The sequence below is a fragment of the Nelusetta ayraudi genome, unplaced genomic scaffold (assembly GCF_046127955.1).
Source record: "Nelusetta ayraudi isolate G7.1 ecotype Tasmania unplaced genomic scaffold, CSIRO-AGI_Nayr_v1 ptg000003l, whole genome shotgun sequence".
Lineage (NCBI taxonomy): Eukaryota > Metazoa > Chordata > Actinopteri > Tetraodontiformes > Monacanthidae > Nelusetta > Nelusetta ayraudi.
The window spans coordinates 2,913,498-2,927,792 of NW_027466053.1; the positions used below are offsets into that span (position 1 = coordinate 2,913,498).

The 14,295-nt window shown below is 41.7% G+C and overlaps 1 long non-coding RNA gene across 1 annotated transcript in view; it reads right to left on the minus strand.

Annotated features, from left to right (window-relative positions):
- LOC142890623 (uncharacterized) overlaps positions 1–14,295 on the minus strand; it is a 99,187-nt gene that overhangs the window by 83,957 nt on the left and 935 nt on the right. Inside the window, exon 2 of the long non-coding RNA XR_012927093.1 lies at positions 7,677–7,793. This is a non-coding gene — a long non-coding RNA (uncharacterized LOC142890623). The remainder of the gene's footprint in view (positions 1–7,676; positions 7,794–14,295) is intronic.

Genomic DNA, 14,295 nt, shown 5'->3' on the forward strand with positions numbered 1-14,295 from the left:
ATCCTCTATAGATAATATTTAGGACTCTTATTCTGTACAGACAAATAGCCAAGATAGATAGATAGATAGATAGATAGATAGATAGAAAACACAACTAGAAAATTATTTTTGTTTGCACACCTCCTGTTTTCAAACATCTCTTCTGAGCTCTTTACTTAATGGATGTTTCAGACAATTTGATCAACCCTATTGAATTGATGAAGGTATTATTATTTCATTCATTTCTCAAACAAATGAAATAATCATTTAAAAATGAGCCATTAAAACAGTTTGAACACTGAAGTTCAAACACTTCAAACTTATTAAAATAAAAGTTATTAAAAAAGTAAAAGGAGAAAAATCTCTCTGGACGAGGCCTTGTCTGCTCCACCAGTTTCTCCCTCCTAATCACAGCTTAACGATGACTCGTCTGCCTGGTTGATATTTGTTCATTCACAGCACTTTGCTTCGCCCCCACGAAGCCCCAAACCCCAAGCCAAAAGGGACCTTTTCTCCACCTGCGAGGAGAATGGTGACTCTCGGACCCCTGCAGGCCGACGGCTGTACATCTGCAGCAACGTTTGTTTACTAAAAACCTGCTAGTTGATTCCAAAGTTCCGCATTAGGATTCAGCTGGCGGTGCACACGTCTGCTGGCGTGACAACTATCCGGGAGGCAGCCAGGAAAGAGGAGGAAGAGGAGGAAAGGGAGGAGGAGGAAGAGGGGAAGGTGGGGGAGGATAGGAGAAGAATGCAGGCGACGGTTTTGTAGAGGAGGCACCGTCCCCCAGGGGGCGACGTCTCTTTTCTCTGACAACGTTTCACTCCAGCAGCGTTATTTTTCCAGCGTGAGACTTCGAGAGGAAATAATTAGTTCATATGAAAACTGCAGTGATACAGCAGCTGTCTGGATGACGTTTACAAGTTACTCTTGTCCGATAATTATTCAATCAAAAGTCAGAGGCCTGCTGGGCCGGTGGGACGCTAATTAGGTGAGCAGGATACTGAACATACAAACGCATAAAAAAAACAAAAACAAATCCCAAAACTCAAAGATGCGAAACCGATGATGTAAATGTTGATATCAAGAAATGTTGCAGACGATAAAAAACGTTGCAACGAGACTTTTGAGCAATTTCCATCGCGGCAGACTGGGCAGTGCCTCCTCACAAAAGTTTAAAATCTACAACAACCATTTCAGCAAGTGATCAGAAGTGTACGTGTCTTATCAGCAGTGTGGGTGTGGGCTGGAGCACAAGAAACGGTGTTCGAGAGAGTAAAAGTTATGATTGTGTCAGCACCAGCGCTGATGCAAGTAGCTACGGATTAGGAGCAGCTTCTTTGCAAGAAATGAGGAGGAAATCCAGTGGTCAATACGAGCTGTTTATTAATTGATTTTTTCCAACTGACGAACTCAGGTAAGTACCCCGCATGTTCGACGCTGATGCGTTCTGCCGACGTCACGTCTGCGACTGCCGAAACTACGGTAACTCATACTTATCACAACAAGCACTATCAGTGTTTAGTGAAACACAGCATGTGTGAATGGAATCAAATGGTCAACAACTAAAAACATCATCAAAAAAAGAGTAAATGACAAAAAAAAAACAACAACTTCTTAGCTCTGCTGCTCCGCACTGAAAAATCTTCCATCGTCCATGTCAACAGTGAGTGACTCAACACTCGATGGCTGTTCAAACAGTTTAATAGGAGCCTGGGAGGTCAGACAGTCCAGGGTCGAAACCAGAGCAGGCGGTGACGGAGACGGGCAGAATTAGTGTCGGGAACAGCAAGGGTCGATACCGGTGGCGCGGTCCAGGGAGGCTGGGAAAACCAGGGTCTTGATAGAGGAATCCGTCCGAGGGGGAAGCCAAAGGTCGGGTCAAGAACAGTCCGAGTCCAAAACCAAACTGACGTGGCACAGCCTGAGGTGGGCAGGCAGGGTCCTACAGGCGGTCAGCAACAGGGAGAAAATCACACGAGGAAACAGGGGAGAACACGTTGGATTTCTGGCTACGAGAGAGAACAGACAATCTGGCACGAAGGGCTCAACACACGTTCCCTTAAGTAGTGACCACCACAGGTGCTTTTAATCAGTTGATTAGTTGGAGGGCGGACACAAACTGAAAGGAGCCACGTCGACGGGAAGAGAGGGAGGAACATGAAAGAGCGCTGCAGAGACCGTGACAGTCCAGATCCCCTACCAGAAGGGCGGAGCCACCGAGTACTAATGTGATCAGCAGCAATACTGTGATGCTCCCATCTCTCGCACTGCCCCTTGCCCTCCCTCCCTCTCTCCTCCCTCTTGGTCGTTAATGTTCTGCAGCCTGATTGGACCGTCTCATCTGCTGCATTAGACAGAAAAAAAACAAAAAAAACAAAACAAAACAAAACAAAAATAATTTACCCCTCTTGAATCAACAGCAACCAAATCCTCAACAATGAGTCACTGAGTCAGAAACTCATATTGCTTTTTGTCCCAAATGACTCAAACAATCTCCGGCATAACATACGGCCGCACGCCACTGATGGTTTTCGCCATTATGAGCGGACAGGCTAATTACTGTACATCTGCAGAGAGCACAAGGGTGGATGGTGTGTGTTTATGTGTGTGTGTGTGTGTGTGTGTGTGTGTGTGTGTGTGTGTGTGTGTGTGTGTGTAGGGGTGGTAGCGAGGGGACGGGGAGAGGCTTCCGTTATTGCAGCTGATTTCCCATAGCTGTCAGTCTCCTTAATGTGTGTCCGCGCCAGGCTCCCAACTTTGGCACTTGTATAATCTGCTTATTAAAAGCCGCTTGACCCGAACTTGGCCAAAAAAGCAAATAAACAAAAGAAAAAAACACCAGGTTTCACCTACCGCCTTCAGGCCGTCAGATGTTGAACCCCTGATTACGAATCCACACACTGCAAGTCACAGCGTCGGAGAGAATGTCAAAAAAAAAAAGGTGCAGTGCATTAACGCCTCCAACCAGTTTCAGCTGGTGCTGCTCTTGGTTCAGTTTGGTTCGGTTCCTCTGGTCTGGTCTTCAGTGTCAGTGAGGAGGACAGAGAGGAGAGAGAATCATGACAAAACCCCTATCAGGAAAAATAAAAACAAGAAGAACCATAGAGTTTTTTTCTGTGCTGGTCCAACAATCCCTCCAGATATACAGTAGTTCCGAGTTGTGAAAGGTGGCGTGTAAAACATACATTACCCTGATGTGACAGTGGCGGTCCTGTCACTATGCCTCCAATTGATCAGGATATGTTGCTGATTTATTTAAAAGGCCAAATGCAGAGGGAGGCAAACAGTATCCCCCTTGAGTGGTTTTCTCATCCAGCCACTAAGACATTTACACTAGGGTTCGAATCCTTGTCTGAACCCTGTTCTGAATGCTGGTCCGATTTCTGGTCTCAGCCCTGATATGACCCCTGGTGTGAACCCTGGTCTGACCACTGGGCCGCATCCTGGGGTGAAACCTGATCTGAACCCGGGTATGAAATCTAAACTGAACCCTGGTGTGAACCCTATTCTGAACACTAGCCTGAATCCTAGTGTGAAACCTTGTCTGAATCTTGGTCTGAAACCTGGTCCAAACTCTGGTCCAAACCCTGGTCAAAACCATGGTCTGAACCCTGGTCCAAAGTTCTGGCTTCTCCTCTTCCAGCAATGGGAGCTGTGATGTGAGGCCAACCCAGATCACGGACGAGTAATTGGTCTCTTCAGGAAACTGTTGGCTCCGCACTTGCTGCTGCGCCGTGACACCCGTTGAGCTGAACTACAGAGCCTGTTAACATTGCCTAATTTAAACTCACCCTTAAATCAGTGCCAGTCAAAGAGGGATTATAACTTTCTGTGAAGCAAGTGTGTGTGAGAGAGAGGGAGAGAGAGAGAGAGAGAGAGAGAGAGAGAGAGAGAGAGAAGGGAAAAAAGAAGCACATTCTTCATTTCCCCGCCGCCGCCACATTGTCTCGACTATCTGCAGATAACAGTGGACAAAAGAGGAGGGAAAGCGCTGACGACGGACGCAATTTAACACGCGGAACACTGTAGAATGTACTGTGTTTTACTTGAAATAAAAAGTGACCTGAACTCATTTCAGCTTACTGTGTTGACTCTCCTCATTTAATCTTAGTAAAGACAACTTTCGACTGAGGTGAGTAAACAAACTTGTCGGCTGCAAGTTACCTATACTTTGAAGTATGAATGAACAAGAAGCATCTGTAAAACCTGGAGAAACTCGTCAGCTTTAAGCAGCATTTGGCATCTCTCATTGAATACACATGCGCAGTTGCACACTGACGACACGTTAAGACATGTCGACGTGATTGAAGCGCTCAAACAACCAGGGAATTGACTTGAGAGAGGCTGATGCATAGTGCCACCGTAAGTTTAGTTTACTGGTTGTACGTATATGTAACAAACATTAGGGTTGCAAAACGTTAGCATGTGATGCAAAACGTTAGCATGTGAAGCTAAAGTTTGCCAGCCCGTCACGTATTGTTACGCGATGCAAAACTCTATCAGGAAAGTGTACGTCTCTAGAGATAACTTCAGTTTCAGTAAACACAGCATGCTTATTAACGGTTGAAAAAGCAACTGCCGATCTTTAAGGGCCACTCTTTAACTCGGCAAGCATGTATTTAATTAGTTATTCCTTCAGCTCTTGGTTAAACAAACAAAAACATGTCATCTCTGGACACATCTTCAATAATGTGCCTGGAATCATTGGGCGTTTCCGGTCTTTTAACATCATACACCCTCCTCCAGGTGACCCAGCCGGGGCTGATCAGACCCCAGCTTGTGTTCAGATGGCTAGCTAGCTACCATGATTCCAGGGCTCTCCTCTTTTTAAATTTGGGGAGTGGGAAAGGAGCTTAGCCCAGCTCTGCCTCTTGTGACCACTCCCACCAGACTCTAGGACCTTGCCCCTGCCTCTTGGACTGCAACCTCTGCCCTCCACTTCTTACCTGTTCTCACCTGGATCCATGCTTTTGCTACCTTTGGATCATATGAGTCCCTGTATTGCTACACTTTTCTGGCTTTTATCACCTTGAATTCCTTCCATATGAAAACTGCATTTTTGAGAGCAATGTCTACTCAACATTAATGCTCATAAATGCAAAGAGCATCAGATTCCCAGTCACAAGTGGTTGAAGCCTGACATTGCCTTGCACAGCACACCTCACAATTCAGATCCAGATGTATCACAAGATATATGTATATATTATTTATATATATACACACACATGCACGCACACACACACACACACATATATATATATATATATATATATATATATATATATATATATATATATGTATATATATATATATATATATATATGTATATATATATATATATATATATATATATATATATATATATATATATATATGTATATATATATACATATATACATGTGTATATATATATATATGTATATGTGTGTATATTTGTTAGGCTGCATATATAGTTTTTAAGGTTCATCATGTGCACTGCATCATGACCATTACCACCACCGCCATACATACATAAGCACATTGCATTAGGTAACAATGTATAGACCATGCAATTTTCACAATACAAAATGTTTATCAACATTAGAACCTTTATAATCAACATTTTCTTCCACATTTAGCCCCAACATGAACCCCCAAACAGGGCCACTAGTGATGACCACGAAGAGATGTGTTGTCCTCTACACATTTAGCCAGGGAGTGAGGGACACTTTTCTTTGGACTTTCCTTTGAATATTGAGGCTCTTTTCTTGAGCACTTTGGAGGGCACCCAGGTATCAAAGCACGTCTCCGCCCAAGTGCTGACTTTCTTCTTGGAATCACTGTTGGTTGTACGCCAATCATTTTTGAAGACCAAAACAATGCAGAGCCGATATGATGGAGCTATCGTTCATTTTACGATAGGTCTCTAGAAAGGCATGAATTGGTGCAGAAACTGGCTTTCTGTTGTTTGCGATATCCGTCATATAGTATTCCTCTATCCTGGTGATAACAAAATCTACTAGCTGAGTAGCATTGAATGCCTTTAAGCTGTGGAGGACCTTCTCCTTCACCACTTTTACTGCACTCTCAACAAAATTGTTGGTGTTGTGCCCTCTAGTAAGGAGATCATGTCGAAGACAGATAGCCCACTCTTCACGTCTCCCACACACCTGTAGTTATGAAATCAAATGTCCAGTAAAGATGGAGATTGTTTGCTAAATTGCATATTGTCCAGATTTGCACTCTTCAGAGAGGTGTGTTTGTCTTACCTTGGCTTTACATGTTTCGGCGGCGCTTCTGTCTTCTTCAGAAGGGTCAAAAGCCAAGGTAAGACAAACACACCTGTTTGAAGAAAAGAAAGTGCAAATCTATACTTTTAATAGATATAATAAACACAATCAAGCTGTTGTATATTGCCACTTCTATGAAGAATTAAGAGAGAATTTAGGATATTTCACTGCAACAGTACAAACAATACATAGGAGGTTAAAATATATCCAATGTGTTAAGATTAAAAAATGTGGGATGAAAATTTATTTGCAAGAATTGAGTGTATGGTTACGTCCATACCTGCAGTAGATGAAATATGTACAGTAACAGCCTGGCTCGAGGGAAAACTGTCTGGAGGGACTGCCGCAGTGCCCTGCAGTAAGCTGACATGATGACTTGAGGCTGTTCCCGACCAAAAAAAGCTCCCAGTAGGCAAAAGGGATTGCAGAAGTTTAAGCCCAGATGTTATGGTGGACTGGCTCTCAGATGTTGTGATGAACACTCCCAACGGCAGTCCTCCAGCAGTGGAGTGGGTGAGAAGGAGAAATATCCATTGATACTGACGGTCACAGTTTCCTGATGAATCCACAAAGATCATTTCTCCACTCTTCTTCAGCCTTGTGTGCAGCCTTTTCATTACAGGGCTACATATGGCGATGACCACCTGACCATCATCAGTTCTCTCAATTTTTGCAATGGTATCCTCTTGCTCACTGTTGTACTGGTCAAGTCTATGCTTTAGATCGACCAGCATCTGCTCTCCTGATGGTGAACCATAATATTTTAGTAAATATTTAGTAAAGCCTGCAAAAATCAAGAAAAAAGGAAAGCGTGGGTGTGAGAGAGAAAAAAAACAACCAAACATAAAGCATGTTCATGCACACTCAATATATCAGAAAGTACTGAAGATCTGGACAAATGGAGAGTGGTCTGCCGCAGCGTAAATGTAGTTGTCACCTTTCTGTTCCTGAAGATCATATTTTAGCGTATCCAGTGCAGAAGACGGGGAGTGGCCACTCTGAAAGAGCATCCTCAGTGTTTCTGTGGTTGCGGATGAGACATCCCTCTTCCGCAAAGCATCAGCACAAAACAGCCGGTGGTTGTGCTCATGTCTAAGATTGATGTGAAATATGTAGCCTTCCCTAATTTGAGGATCCAGAGACCTAAATGAGAAACATAATAAAATGAATTGGAAATCAGTAAACGCTTGACAAATGTTTTTCAAAGTGTTTTCAAAACTTTTCAGTGCCAAATAATGAAGTGTGAGTCTCAATGGAGAAATTGTTGTGGAAAGCATGGTTACAGGGATCAGTCTGGATTCTTGTTTGGGTGGTTGAGATGCTGAGGGCTGTTATGAAAAAAAATAGAATACAGCATACACTTGTTAAGAAGAGCACTTTTATTGACATACTAAGTCTCGCTGTGTACTAGTCTTCTTTAATAACAATAATAATAATAATAATAATAATAATAATAATAATAAACTTTTATTTGTACAGCGCTAAATCACAACCAAAGGCGTCTCAAAGCGCTTTATACAATCAGAGAGAACCAACCGGGCCCTCGGAGCAAGCAAGATGCGACAGTGGCTGGGAAAAACTCCCCTGTGGGAAGAAACCTCGGGCAGAACCAGACTCCAGAGGGCCATCATCTGCCTATGAGTAGTTGGGGTGAAGTAGAAAGATAGAGGAGAGACAGAGAAAGAGAGAAAGGAGCAGAGTGAGCCAGGGTGGCAGACAGGACAGAGTGAAAAACAGATACACCAACCAGGCAAAACGGATATAAACACAAAGAATAGGAAATAATTCAAGGCTGCTGTCCATGTGGAGTGTAAGTGTCCATGCTTTGGAAGGCAAAGCATGGATTGTCTTTCAATCAGTTCGAAAATAATGCATTGAATCTGTATCAATTTGTAAGTACACGTGGCTCAACATGATGTGTTTTTGGTGTTTTTTGAAACAATTTTGGGGTAGGTGTTGTGGTGACAGCTGAAGTCCACCTATGACACAAACAAACATGCATTAAATGCACACTAGGGACATTGTGTTCAATCAGTTGTTCTTCTGCTGCTTAGTTCTCATCAATGAGAATAATCTCAAGTGTATTTTTCAACATATGCCAAACATAAAGTGAATATTTTCCATGCACAGCCACTTAAATACACAATAGTGGATAAATACACAATATACATACATATAGAAAAGAAAAGAAATGTGTAATACATGCAGGCACAGTAATAGCTTTTGACAAACTTACTATGTAGGCGTTGGAACATCCAGTGCGCTGTGGATAAGTTTTAGACTTCCTCCAAGTCACCATGGGAGGATGCAGTTGCATGTAACTTGCCGCCATCTGCATGCGGAACGGGAGGGTGTGGGTATTGAGCCGAGCTGATAATTGTACACTGGTCCAGGCACTAGCAAAAAATTACCTGAAAGGGGCGACAACTAATTAACTACTGGTCGAGTGCCAGTTAAAACTACCGGAAGGTACGGCACATGAAATTAAATCATTTTATTAATATTGTTTTAGCAGATTTCATTTAGTTTAACGTCATGCTTTTTTTTTTTTTATTACTTTATATATCATGTAAATGTGCATTTATTTACTTGTGTAGTTTAAATGTATTTTGTATTTTTTTTTTATTAATTTTTTTTAGTATTGACCACTGCATCATGGAGTAAATGCTGCCCTGGGTGCTTGTAAAAAAACTTGAAGGTATAGCATGTTGAACAACTTATTTAAAACATTGTACTCAAAATATGCTGGACAAAACTTAACATCCAAGCCTGTTTTCCTTTTACTGTCTGCAGGTGTAGTGACTGTCACTGTTTTTTTATTCCCCCTTCCTAATTTTTAGTTTACTTTTCGCCCAATTTTATTTTTCTTGTTTTCATTTTTTTTTTTTCTGTTTTGGTTAGTGTAATATTGCATACAGCATGGTGCAATGATTCAGTGGCAACGGGTTTGGAGGAAATTTTAGTCCCAGCATTTAGTGACTCTCTTTGTGTGTGTGTGTGTGTGTGTGTGTGTGTGTGTGTGTATTTCTTGTAAAGATGCAGTGGTATTGTACTTCATGGGGCTGTTTTTTTTTTTTTTTCCTTTTGAGTGTGAATTGGGTCCTAAATGTGTTGGTTGGTTTTTATTTACTCTCTCCTAGTATTCCAAATGAGTAAGCGTGCCGTTGCCTGATGTGGTGTATGTTATGCCCGAGCCTGGGGGGAACGAGAACATAACACAGTGGCTCTCCCCCTTCTCCCAGCTCTCAAGTTAGACCATGTGCTTTGTCCACAGGATGGATTTTATTGACAATTACCATCACAGCATTGGCGTCAGGGAGGGCATGGCCAAAACAACAAACAAAATGGCTCTGTTAGAGATCTTACCTAGATGAAGAAAAATAATAATTAAATAAATGACAGTCAAACTAACCTCCTTAACTGAAACACAGGAGAAAAGGTCACACCAAAAATGGCTTCCCTCCCCTACTGGCTAAGTGGACTCTAAAAGAAAACTGAAGTATATTACAACAAGCCTGAGTTGGTGGCCTAAAAAAGAATACTGGGTTGGCTGCTGCTGCACATGGCCTCTGGTTGGGAGCTTGGAGAAAAACAAAGAGAGGGCGAAGTATTGAGGTCCTCTTCCTTAAATAGTGGCACCAGCCAATCACCCTTCAGCACCTGAAAACAGGTAAGAGATTGACTGCGCCATCTAGTGCCCAAGAGGACACATAGCAGACGGGAAAAAGAACAAACAACAATGTAAACCAAAACTATACAATATGTGTGTATACATTTACATAACAGTGTAATAGTGATTAGTGGCGAGCCCATAAGTGACCCTTTTTTTGTAGTCTATATTTTATTTTCTGTAGTAGATATTGATATTCTTTTGAGCTGTCTGCCTCCTGTCCTGGTTATTCCGGACATTACCTGTCTGTAGCAAACTAATTTGGGCGACCTTCAGTATAGCATTTGTAGGAAGTTGTACCAATCACTAAAGTAGGTCCAATATGACAACTTGAATAAGAATTTGTCATATTTTTCCTTTAGATACAGGCAAAGTTCTGTCGCTTGTCAAGCAAAAAGTTGAATACAAAATTCTTCAAAGAACTTGACAAATACACTCCTCGCTTCTTTGAGATTTTCAATACCAAGGGAGGAAGTGTTGGCCAGAAACTTAAGAAGTACCTGCAACAAGTCACACCAGAGGTAAGTTTCTCAGATGCAAAGTAATTAATTCTTTATGATGTGGGGAACAAAACATGCAACCCCATTGTGTGTGCAGAGTTATTAATTGATTGTCTGTGACCACAGGAGTGATGTGTGTTTGATGTGATTTTTCAGAGTATGGATGTTACTGCGAAGCAAACAGCAGTCCTACGTGGCCTTCCTGTCATCCTTGGAGATGAGGACACAGACTTCTTCAAGAAATGCTTTGCAAGTCATCTCCATTCCTGAGTTTTTATTCCACACCACAGGATGTCCACTCTATTTAATTCTGCTCCTTATGTTGCTTTGCTAGCTTTCGCTTTAGCTTTAGTTAGTTGTGTTTTCAGCCATAGAAATTGAAGGTGACATCTGATATATAATTGTGGCTGTGTCTGACATCCCCATTGGAATCCTGACCATCGTGCCTGAGGACCAACAGATCTCCCTTGACTCACTGCACCTTCAGTCTTCAGGTACCACAATATGTTTGGAAGGAGAAATTGTGATGGATGACCTTGAAAATCTTCCACATGCCATGTGCTTGCTCTTTGGACTTACTTACGCCCTGAATTTGGAGTACCCTCGACAACTGAAGTATAATTTTGACTTCATTCAAAGGGTGCTTCTGTCACTTGGACATAAATCCATGAAACCAAAAATAAAATCACTCAAAAATCTTCTGATGCAATGAATCAATGTAATCACGATGTGAATGTAATGTGACATCTTGGGTCACATTGATACCTTTACCCTTCTTGGAAAAGTGTTGTTTTTTTTCTTGTTTGATCATTTTTTGTGGAAGGGAGCCTCACCGCCCTTTCAGACGACTGAATGGTTTTATGTTCATGAGAAAAAACATGAACACCTACTTTCCTTAGAGCTTTTATTTTTCCTTTTGCATTGGTGTTGATGTGATTGTGGTTATATTGATTACCAACATCAGGTTCTGGTCATGTGACTTGTGACATATAGTGGGGTGACAAGCAAAAAACAGTTTTTTTGACTGGTAATAACTGTATTCAAATATAATGCCTGCATTTCATACCAGTTTTCAGCTTGTTTCCAGCCTTGACCCTTTTTCTCCATGAGTTCTGAACAAAAAAAGGAAATGTTATTAAACTTTACTCTCCATTCAAAATGTTGTCTTTCTTTGTTTCAATAGCTTATTACTTTAGGTTCAGCTTACTTGAACATATCAAAGCTATGGGTTTTCCTGATATTTTGCCAGTAATGTGAATGCTTAAACTTGAAAGGATAACTTATTTTTACGAGTATTGCTTCATTAAGATAATATAGACATATATTGTCATGTACAGTTGTACAGTACATTATAGGACAACAATATAAAGAAAAACATACCACATAAACATATACGTACACAATATTGCACAGTGCTAATGTTCAAAGTGACTGAGAAGAAGGTTGGGAGTATGTATTAAGTGTCCTGACAGCCCATGGAAAGAAGCAGTTCCTGAGTGTCCGTTCTGGTTTTGATGCATCTGAAGCGTCTTCCTGAAGGCAGCAGACTGAATATGCGGTGGTTCGGGTGGAAGTGCACTCAAAAAAAGGAAACTTCCCCATTGTTGGCCATAAAACACAATATTATGTTTAATTTACTTAAAATTGTGAGTTATTCATATTTACTCAAGTTATTTGCGGCAGTTGAACTTCAGTTTTACTTGGCAGTGTTAGTTTCCTAAACGTAACTGTGTCGCTTAAAAGTTGTGCAAAACACCAAACAAGCAGCTGGTCCCATTAAGTAGGCTAGCGGGATGTAGGCTACATCCCGCTCATTCAAGGTCATGCGATATTTCTTTAGGCTACATCCGCCATTTTCTGTTTCACGACGACACGTGTGAAGACTTCGGAGAGTCCACCGCCATTCTTGCAATAACGGTAAGTAAGTGTATTTTAACTGCCATTTTTTTTTTCACAAAACAATTACTGTTAAGTAATTTGTGGACATTTATTTCGGCTATTTGTGGCTGTAGCTGTTGTGTGTCGGTCCCAACCTTGAGGCAGCAGCGTGAGCCTGGTGGAAATGCTACTAAAAGACTTTTTTTTTTTAAATAATAAAAATAAAAAAAAGCTCTTAGGAGCAGCAACAGATAAAGGGAGTGGGAGAGCTTGACTTAAACCATGTGGTGCTTTTGGGAAGACACTGAGCTGAATGCAGCTCCTGTCATTCATGGCCTCTGCACCGGTCCAGATTCAAAGGGGTTTGTACATACAGTGTTTATCTGTATTTTCTTAAAGAAACTCTGTTGTAAATCATTGTAACACATGTAATTCACACCAATTGATATGTTATTTATTTTTACTTGCATTTAATCATAGCTATATATATATATTTATTTTATTTTTTTTGCAACTATAGGTTATATTTTCACTGAAGGGGCTGTGGGTTGCAAAAGTAGGGGAGGCATAGCAGTTGAAGTACTGTGTTCTCTGCATAGCACAGTCTCATTTTAATCTCTCTATTTTTCAACATATACAAATGTGGGCTTGCAAAGATTGCTGCACAACCGTAGGAACTAGATTCCATCTTCTAAAACATTACAGATTAGTTCACACCAAGTTTGGCCACAGACATCCCTACCCATGCACCTATTCTGATTGCCCGTGTTTTCAAAACATTGAATGCGCTTCATAGTCATTTAAGCAGGTCACATGCAAATCAAAGTGTTCCAAAATGTGTTACTACAACTATATTTAACTGTCAGTTGTGTATAAATGCTAATACAGCATCAGCAGAAGAGTATTTCTATCACATCAATAACCATCTCAAGAGCCATGAAACAGTAACTTGTATGTTTCAGGGCTGTTCTTTTCAGATCAATGTTGATGGTACTTTCAAGTCCCACAGAAATAGAAAACACGCTCCATGTTCTTTTGAAGATTTAAAAAAAAAGGTATCGTAAAAACAAGTGAAACAGAAGATTCAGCAGATGGTGACATTGATAGCTCAGCTTGTACTGTTGAAGCTAATGTTGATTCTGATGTAGAACCTGTAACAAAAGAACAAGATTTATCAAAGACATTAGAGCTAAAATTAGGATCGCTTGTACTAAAACTAGAAAACTACTTCCATGTTCCACGCACAGCAAGAGATGAACTCTTTGCTGAATTGCATTATTTGCTCGGATCTGCTTCTGTGCCCATATCAAATGAAGTAATTATAGAAATATTGAAGAATCACAATGTCTGTGTGGACCAGATTGTGGTTAAAGAACTGACCACTGCATTATCTTCATGTAATCCTTTGTTAAAAGCAATAGCAAAGGAAGGCCCACTAGCTACTGCACATAAACGTCAAAAGTATTATAAAGAAAACTTTAAAGTAGTAGAGCCAGTAGAGTACATACTCGAGTCAAGAACAAATCGAACTTTCCAGTATGTTCCTGTTCTGAAAACCTTACAAAAAAAAGTTTCCTCCGCAGGGTGGCCGGGCGTACCCTGAGGGATAGGGTGAGAAGCTCGGCCACCCGGGAGGAGCTCGGCGTAGAGCCGCTGCTCCTCCGCATCGAGAGGGGCCAGCTGAGGTGGCTCGGGCATCTGTTCCGGATGCCTCCTGGACGCCTCCCTGGGCAGGTGTTCCGGGCATGTCCCACCGGGAGGAGGCCTCAGGGAAGACCCGGGACACGCTGGAGGGACTATGTCTCCCGGCTGGCCTGGGAATGCCTTGGGGTCCCACCGGATGAGCTGGAGGAGGTGACTGGGGCCAGGGAGGTCTGGGCATCTCTGCTAAGGCTGCTGCCCCCGCGACCCGACCCCGGATAAGCGGTAGAAGAAGAAGAAGAAGAAGAAAAAAATATACTGAGTAAAGTTGTTGATACAGTCATACAGACAACCA